General features: G+C 35.6%; 1 non-coding gene across 1 annotated transcript; it reads right to left on the bottom strand.

The window, feature by feature from the left end:
• Window positions 1–8,494: 8,494 nt before the first annotated feature.
• On the bottom strand, window positions 8,495–8,625 carry LOC122688881. The gene has a single exon (XR_006339619.1). It is a non-coding gene; the product is annotated as a small nucleolar RNA SNORA42/SNORA80 family (small nucleolar RNA).
• Window positions 8,626–9,178: the final 553 nt, after the last annotated feature.

Raw genomic sequence — 9,178 nt, 5'->3', positions numbered from 1 at the left:
TAAAGGTTAGATATCTCTTCAGGCATCCAGTAGTGCATTTTGAACTACTGATCTAGCAGTTTGTAATATATGATACTTTGCATTTTTAAATTTGATACATCCTGAACTTAAATTTTTCTCCTATGAACTCAAGACAAACCTTTCTGCTGACTGTTTATACAAATGGTAGCACCAACTCTGAATCTCTGTGTTATATTTAATTTAAACTCCATAAATAAAAAGCTCTGAACTTTCTATTGCACAAACAACAGGCTTTTCATCAATTTTTATGCTTCCAGAAAAATTCTATACTGAATCTCTCCCTTTCTTTTGACATAAAAATGCAGACTATTGCATTTCATTTATCCATTCAACAGATGATACTAAACATCTACTCTTTGCCAACCATTAAGAAAACAGAAGAGGATAGGAGTGATATTTGTCCTGTCCTCAGCTTGGAGATCTTAGAGTCTAGCAGAGAAGGCCAATATTAAGTAATTACATTGTATTCACCAACATCCATGCATCCTTAACCTATTTATCCCACTTGCCCTGCAAGAGGAGCTAAAACATTACATCCATCCAAGGAAATTTTCTTAAAGCCATTCTGAAGTTCTCATAGCTTTGTGGTTTACACTGTACTTATAATGTAAGTGTTTTAGCCAATTTTTAATTATTTAACACTGTTTAATTGATTGCAAGTTCATCAGGTATATTCAACTCTGTATCCAACTGTAACAGTTCTCAGAACTAATAAGAGTAACGGCACATGAATTTAAACGTGTATATAATTGTGAAGGGCCCATGTTTTATCAGAAAGGAAATATTTTCCAATTCCTTTCTGCTCTGTTTTCCTGTTGCTTTCATTATTTTTATTCTTTATTACCAAGAAATTATACAGTTGCCATGCTGCCTTATAATTATTCATTAACATAGTATGACACATTCTGGCTTATTTATTACATGTTGTTAGAATAACAGTAAAATTTAGGAAGATTCATGGTAAACAAATGAATCCAGAAATTACTCTAGGGTAATTCTTCCCATTTTCTTTCTGAATGTGCATAATAGGTGAGCATACAGAATAAGTTGAACTTGCCTAAAGCATTCTGACACCCTGTTTGTGTGTGCGTGTTTCTGTGTTTCAAACTTATGGGATTTAATAGCTTAAATAAAAATAATAAATGCACAGCACATGCTATGTAAGTGTATATATTTTAAAGATGAGAACGGAATTTTATTGCTTGATCATTTTCATATTTATCACACTTTTACATAAATTCAAGCTATCCCTTCAATGCAAATCCTACCCAATGAATGACAATATGCTACTACTGAGGACAACATAAAAAATATGTTACATGCTAAGTAAGGTAGCAGAAGTACAACCTTTTCCTCTGGGGAATTTAATTTTTATGAATTAGTTTTTGAAATTCTTAGGTATTCAAGCTATAAAAAGTTATGCTTTATTACTAGACTGATGTAATTGTGAAGTTCTTTGTAAAAAGAAAGGTGTGCTATTGTCAGTAACACTTAAAAAGTTGCTTAGTTTTAATAGTAGCACTATTTATTTCTATGAATTAAAATAATCCTTAGTGGGCAAAATGGTATAGTTGGACAGGTAATATTTTGTATAAAGTAAGGTAGACTGATAAAGCAGTAATTCAGTAAGATGTAGCTGGTGATTCTGTTTTATTCTTCGTTAACAGATACTGTCTTGCTTTCTCACATTCAGAGTAAATGTCAGTCACACCAGTTGACCTTATTTTCAGAGTTCTTAAAAATAAACATGTATTTACCTCTTAACAGAATGACCTGTAGTAAAAAACATTTTTCCTGCCGTCATTTCTGGTCCTCTCTTCCACACCTTGCCTTACATGGCTTATTAAACTATCCTGCTTCTAAAGTTTCAATATTCAAACATGGCTTTTGACCAATGTGCTAAATGGCAGTTAAGCAAGTTAGTAAGATTGAACGTATCTTTGATTGTATGTCCATGTATCAATTAAAAATTAACAAAATCTTGTTGTTTAGACAATACTTAGACTCATGTTATTCTCCTCCCCTATTTTCAGAGTCTGGCCAGCAACTGTGAACTTGAGAGACACAGACAATGCCTATGACATAGGGATGTGTCTTTTCCTAGAGAGTTGTCCTAATTCCTGACCACATCAACATAAAGTGCTCAAAGGCTGTCTTTCAATTGAATTTGGCTTGTTTGAATCATTTAATAAGATCATCTTAGCAATAAAAACTTTCGCAATATAGCAGAGGATTTGAATACCTGAGCACTTAGGACACATACACACATACACTACAAAACAAATGAATACAATTTCAGAGCTTTATAATCATATAAATCATAGAAACTGACTCTTCAGATACCACTATTGCAGTCTCAGACACACACAACTACTTGCATACAGACTAGCTTTTCAATTTAATAAAATCAGAAAGGTTTAAAAAAAAAATCCTTATGATATTAGCAGTTTGATGAGTAGAAAAATAAGAAGATGTATAGTCCAAGAAAAAAAATGCCAATCATTTTGGGAATAGTAAATAGTAAATTTGTAAAATAGTAAATTTTACATTTTGGGAATGGTAAATTTGGGAATAGTAAATAGTAAAATTCAATTTACTTCAATAGTAAATTGAATGCATCATCAATGACATAGAAACATGCTTGCAACCTGGATATTATTCACAGAAACCCTGTATCCTCTGCCATTTGCTCTTATTTCTTACACATATCTTCATGGGATTCAACTAATTTCCTTGAAAAAATATTTACAAACTCTTTCTGAATTTGAGACCATTCACATATTGAAGTGTTTCTTTATATTAATAAAGGGGCTATGGGATGATTTTCTTGTTTTCAGCTCTGCCCTCGATAACTCAATTTGTCAGCATGGCCGGAAATACTAAAGATCTTAAAAATAGGCTACATTAATTTCCCAGGTGGAGAATGTGTGTGTGTGTGTGTGTGTGTGTGTGTGTGTGTGAGTCATTTTGTTAGGGTAAAGATACTTCAATTACCCCCAATCCGAAGTGCTGGCTGCCTTTTAAGAAATTACTTTTTTTAACAAGAAAAAAATATGCCTCTTTTCATAGAAAGAGAGAACATTTTAACCTTTAGCATGACTGCATATATGTTCTGTCTGTGTACAGTAACACTGGAAACAATATCTGACTAGAATTTGAGAAAAAGCAAGAATGTGTCATTTTCTGACACTGATACTAGAAGAACCAAGATTAAAGGGAGCAGAACGGGCTCATTGTGAGATGGCTTCTTTGTGTATTGTCAAAGAAACAAGGATACAAACTACAAAGATTCAATGTAGGTGTAATGTTTTAAAAGAAAAGCATGGAAAATAGGTAGATGTAATTTTGCGGTCTGTATTTTTGTAAGGAATAATTTCCAGTTTTTAATTGGGGGCTTGGTCTCATCAGCGGCTTGGGTGGGTGATAAGGTGAGTTTGAGCAAACCCAGCAGATGTTACAGGTCAGAGCCCCGACACTGGCCTGTGTCCTCAGGCCTCCTGAGGTTGGTGAGGGGTGAGATACCAGGAGCAGACAGGAGTACAGATCAAGGAAAATAAGTGCTGACCTTACCTGGGAGAGTCAAGAGTCAAGCTCTGCCACCAAGCTTTGAGCTTAACCAAGAAATATCAGAGACACCAAGAGCATAAACTTGCTAGTTGCAAGACTAAACAGCAGGGATAGAGGGGAATGGCTACATAACTTGTAGGGACTATGCAAAATAACAATACAAGGTCCTTATGTATATTAAGAATTTCAAGATGGTGACAGAAGAGTATGAACCAAGAATGGACCCTTTTGGGTACAGGGACCTCTGCAGTAAGCACAGATAAAGGGGGCCTTGGAGAGAAGGGGTCAATGTCAACAGATCTATGTCAAGGTATCCTTTCAGCCTTTAAAAAACTGACAACACACTGTAGAAACAATATTATTTGTATTATTGTTATACTTGTGATTATTTCCTCCTTTCACTTTACTAAAGTTTTTGTGTCTTGTGATAAAGAAATGCATGCCTGTGAATTATCCCATGGGACCAGATAGAATTAGTTTGGGCAAACTAATTCCCAGGGACAGATTAGTTGAGTGCGTGGCACAAAATAGTGACCTCATGATATATTTTATTTTTTTTTAGATGAAATAGTCATTTTATAATCATAGACTAGCCTAATTTAATCCATAGGCCAATTAGTAATGTATCGGGTATTTCATTATTCAAATTCAAGAAGACTACTTGGTACATTGATAGTTACATTAGATTGTATTACTAACATATACATGACTTTCAGTGAATCAATCAAATTAAGTTTAAACTGAAGAATTCATAGTATGTGTGTGACTGTAAGTGAATAAAACTATTAGATTTGAAAAATAATGGATGTTTCCCCATTTGTAAGTTAAAGGTCTCTAAAGGTCCTTTGTTACTAACATGATATCACGTGTGTGTGTGTGCATGCACACATGTGTGTGCATGTGTGCCTATGTTTTAAAGAATTTCACTCAGGATGGAAAGAAAGATCAAGCAGGAGACCTGAACCTCTTACAGTTACTATTTGTTAACCAAATGAAAGAGAAAAAGCCAATGATTGTTGAGGAACAGAAAAAGTCTAATTTATTCTTTTTTAATTCTAAGATGATTAAACCATGTTTGGCAGCTAGATATTTCTACATTTCCAAAATGAATAAAGGTCTTCTCTGGGGTTAATTACAAAGAAATGAAAGTGGTATCTGTTCAGATCACATCACAGTTGTCATCTCTCCAACCATAATGCATTCCAAGTTAGAGGGGACAAAACACTGCAGAATCATTATAGAGGCCAGAACCTTTCCAGATTCCACTTTCTGTGCCTAAGAAATGAACAGTGTAGGCAATTTATCAGTGAGCTTTAGGATTTAATATAAGCCCATAACTTTTTTCTTTAGAAAAACATTGAAGAACCCTCTGTGCTTGAATTACTATTGTTGGTCAATCACAAACCATTTCTGACTCTTTCTGACCCCATGAACCTCAGCACACCGGGCTTCCCTGTCCTTCACCATCTCCCTGAGTTTGCCCGAACTAAAGTCCATTGAGTCGGTGACACGCATCCAACCATCTCATCCTCTCTTGCCCCTTCTCCTCTTGCCCTCATTCTTTCCCAGCATCAGGGTCTTTTCCAATGAGTAGGCTCCTCACATCCGGTGGTCAAGGCTTGAATATCTAAAGCTATACATCCCAACCCCAGCTGGATATGACATTTACATGGGAGGATTTTCGCAGTGACAGATGTGCAGATCTCACCTCAAGAGATTTTGAATAACTAGTATCGATTTGGACACACATGCTGAAGTTATCATTTAGATTCCTCAAATACCAGGTCTAGATATGTTTAGTTTGTACTGTCCATTAATGAGATAGAGAGGGGAAGAAGAAATTGTGTTTTGAAAGAGACAGGTCAAGGCAATCCACATTCCTAGACTTTGGCATCCCTTCCCTGCATCTGAGCTTCCCAGGGCACACTAGTGGTAAAGAGCCTGTCTGCCAATGCAGGAGACACTGGAGATGCAGGAAGATCCCCTGGAGGAGGGCAGGGCAACCCACTCTGATATATTACATCAGGGAGCTTTAAGAAAAGGCAATCGGGGCCTGTTGGATTGTCTTTCTATGGCAGTGATGAAATTCTAGAAAGGCTGGGTGATGGGTTCTGGAGGTAAAGTCACCAAGTGTATACTTATGGGTGTCTTGGTGAAGGTACCTCCAGTGAACCTCTGAACATCACTGAGAGAGTTCTCTGAAAGTTTCTGGAGCTATTATTAAGATAGATAATGGTGAGTCCAAACTTTGTACAGTGACTCACTCTGAATTAATATATATTTGTAAAATTAATAAAAGGACCAAGCAGACAGCTTCTGCCCTCTGTGTATATTACTGATCCTTTTGAGGAGAAAAGTTATAAAAATTGGATCTTATAATCACAAGATCCACAGAATAACACAATTTTGTCAGCAAAGTCCAAAACCACTACAGTAAACAGCCAGATGTGACTTAGAACAACAAAGATTTTATTACCACATGATCATGGTTAATTTAAATTTCAACCCTCCTGCTAAGACCTGTGGAAATCTTGGCATGTCATTTTGATTTTTCTGAGGCTCAATTCTCTCATCTGTAAAATGGGAATATAAAAATTCCCTAACATGTGGGGTTATTTAGAGGCTTCATTAAGTTAAAATAAGAATAGTGTTTAGTATATAGTGAATATTCATACATGTCAGTGATAATAATTGCTTTCATGTATTGTAACTCTGATAGCTTAAAAAAGATGGAGAACACTACCAGTAATTTAGCACTTACTATGCTAAATAGCTTATAATTCAGAGCCACTGGGACAAACGTGCTCTTAGGAGCGGTGAACGCAATGACTTACCACCAGGCGTATTTCCATCTGTTGCTGTTGATTAAACATGCCTTTAGAATTAAAGTTGTCACAGGCTAATTAGAAAGCTGGCAATGGCTAATTCATGTGCCTTGGAAATATACTCCCAGAGTAGCAGGTAAACAGTGTTGGCAATTATAGCTTCTCATTAATTCTGTAGAAAAGGATAATATTACTTTGAATTACGTGGTGAGTAGTCTCCTTTTCCAGAAAAAAAAGAAGAAAAAATTGTGTAGGGATTGGAAAACTTCCAATCTGCTACCAGATGTGAAGTTTAAGTATCAAGGAGAATCTTAGAATTTGTAGCAGGGCGATTTTCCTTGGCAAGCCCGACCCATGCTGAGGGTGGCTGAATAACCCAAATGCTACTTGGAGAACAGAAAAGCCCAGTTAGTTCCAAGTTCTAAACAAATGATTCCCCAGAGGTTCAGATAAATGGAGAAATCTTTTGCATCTCCACGTTCACTGTGCCATCCTGAATATCCCTGGGCTAGTGCTGAGAGCCAACACCAATTACAAAATTTCCAGGACTTCACAGGGTATTCAGACCAGCTGTTCAGAGTGTGTCTCATTGTCTGAGTGATTAATACACTAGACCGGACTGGAAGAGACAAGAAGATCATGGAAAATTCTTTCCTTACTTATTCGCTCTTAGGTGTGCTTCTCATGGTTATTTTACTTCTGGGAGCACTCTTATTTCTTTGACCAACAGGACACTTATAATAAATATTGCATTTTCCTCCCATGTTTACAACAGCAAATGTTATAATCTTCAAAGCTTACAGATGCTTTTTAAGTTCCCCTTTTATATATGATTCATTATTGAATAAAGAAAATATCCCTTGATTCTCTAGAGGACATTTATTTATTCTGAACATAAATACATGAATTAATAAACTCAACAGCGAGACCTATATATTAAAAATGAATTAAAATAGATCTACTCATTGCTTCTTTTATTTTTACAAATAATTTGTAGCAAAATTATGCCTGTATTTAATGTAGCCATTAGTGCACTTGTTTTTTAAATCAATACATCATTGATTAAAAGAAGAATGAGAAGTAGCATTTACTGAGTACTTTCTATCATCCAATCTCTTATGTTATTCAACTTAATATTCATCTTCAAGGTGGGCATTTAAATTTCTATTTTAAAGAAAAGGAAAGGTGAAGAAGCTGATTTGCCCACGGTTGAAAAACAAGGTTAACTCCAAAGTGAGAAAAAATTTCCTGTACATCTTGTTACTTCTGATCTTTATCATTTAAATATGTCAGCAAACAAAATAGAATGAGGTAGAACTGTGAAGTTTGGTGTGATATAAGCTAAGCAGTGGATTCCAAACTTGGTTAATGAACAAACTCAGAATTTAAAAAAAAAAAAACAAAACTTTCTTTTGGTTGATTTTGTATCAAACTTTTTATTAGGGATTCTTATATTTGTTGAAACTAATATTTTTCTTGGTCTAGACAACATAGGATGTCAAGGTCAAAAACAGTAAGATCATTTCAAAACAGTATGCTAAAATTAAAGAATCATTCAAGTAAGAAATCAGTCTGAACTTAATACTTTCTCCATAAAATTAGGATAGTAATACTCGGATTTCCAATATAATCTAATAAGTGGCCAGTTCACTGCTGTTGTTCAGTCACCCTGTCATGTCTGACTCTTTTCAGCCCCATGCACTGCAGCACGCCGGGCCTCCCTGTCCCTCAGGCCCAGTTCAATGTGATTTATATAAACCTTCAAATTTGGCCTTAGAGGAAATAGCCCATAAAATTAAGTTTCTAATATACTGGTACTGGCTATGTCCTCTCCTAAACTGCTTGTTAAAATCTTCCCACAATCTGCATCTTATTGAAATTACATCTTCTATGGCTTTAACTTTTAATTTTTGTTTAAAATAATTTTGCCTTGCTTCTTGTCACTGAAGTTTGATAAGGATGCCCGGGCTCTCACCTTGACGGCAACTCAGTCTTTAGCACTCAGCCTCAAGCAACTCAGTGTAAATATGTGATTGGTCTGACCTGGCTCGTACTTTTTTCTTTTATTTTTCTTTTTTTTCCTCTGTCAAACCACTCTAGTGTATGCAGCCTATGGGCAGAGGCCAGGCAATGGTTCAGAGCTGGTTTGCTCTGGCATGGGACTCTATGACAGGCCCAGGGGGACAGGCCTGCCATAAATCTAAACCAATGCATTGACCTGGCTTCTTTAACCCTGTATTTCATTATCATTCCCTAGAGGGGCCATTCTCATTAATGATTTTACTTGTGATGCATGGACCAAACAGATTAAATCAGATCCCGTAAAAGAACTTTGGGAAAATAACAAGTGAAATATAATCCTAAATGGAGGCTACAGTCCATGGGGTCACAAAGAGTCGGACACAATAGAGCAAGCATGCGTGCACATATAGCATTGTATTAAAAGCATTTTGGTTGATTACTTAGTGAAAATTAGTATCTTCAGACTACAGGAAACTATACAGGATAAACTACTTGTTTTCTTCTCCAAATATATTACTTGGGGAAATGCAGGATGAAAGCAGAATTTAAGGGTTAAAAGATATTTTTTTTTCAATTATTTTTATTAGTTGGAGGCTAATTACTTCGCAACATTGCAGTGGGTTTTGTCATACATTGATATGAATTTTTAAAAGACTGAAAACATCTGGCAAAACTAAAGAGAGATGTTAGATATAAAATAGATATTGTTAATGTTGTTTTACCCTTAAATATTGAATGTATAT

This window comes from Cervus elaphus, chromosome 33 (genome assembly GCF_910594005.1).
Source record: "Cervus elaphus chromosome 33, mCerEla1.1, whole genome shotgun sequence".
Taxonomy (NCBI): Eukaryota; Metazoa; Chordata; class Mammalia; order Artiodactyla; family Cervidae; genus Cervus; species Cervus elaphus.
Note: the sequence above shows the minus strand (reverse complement) of the source record. Positions and strands in the feature narration are given on the sequence as shown.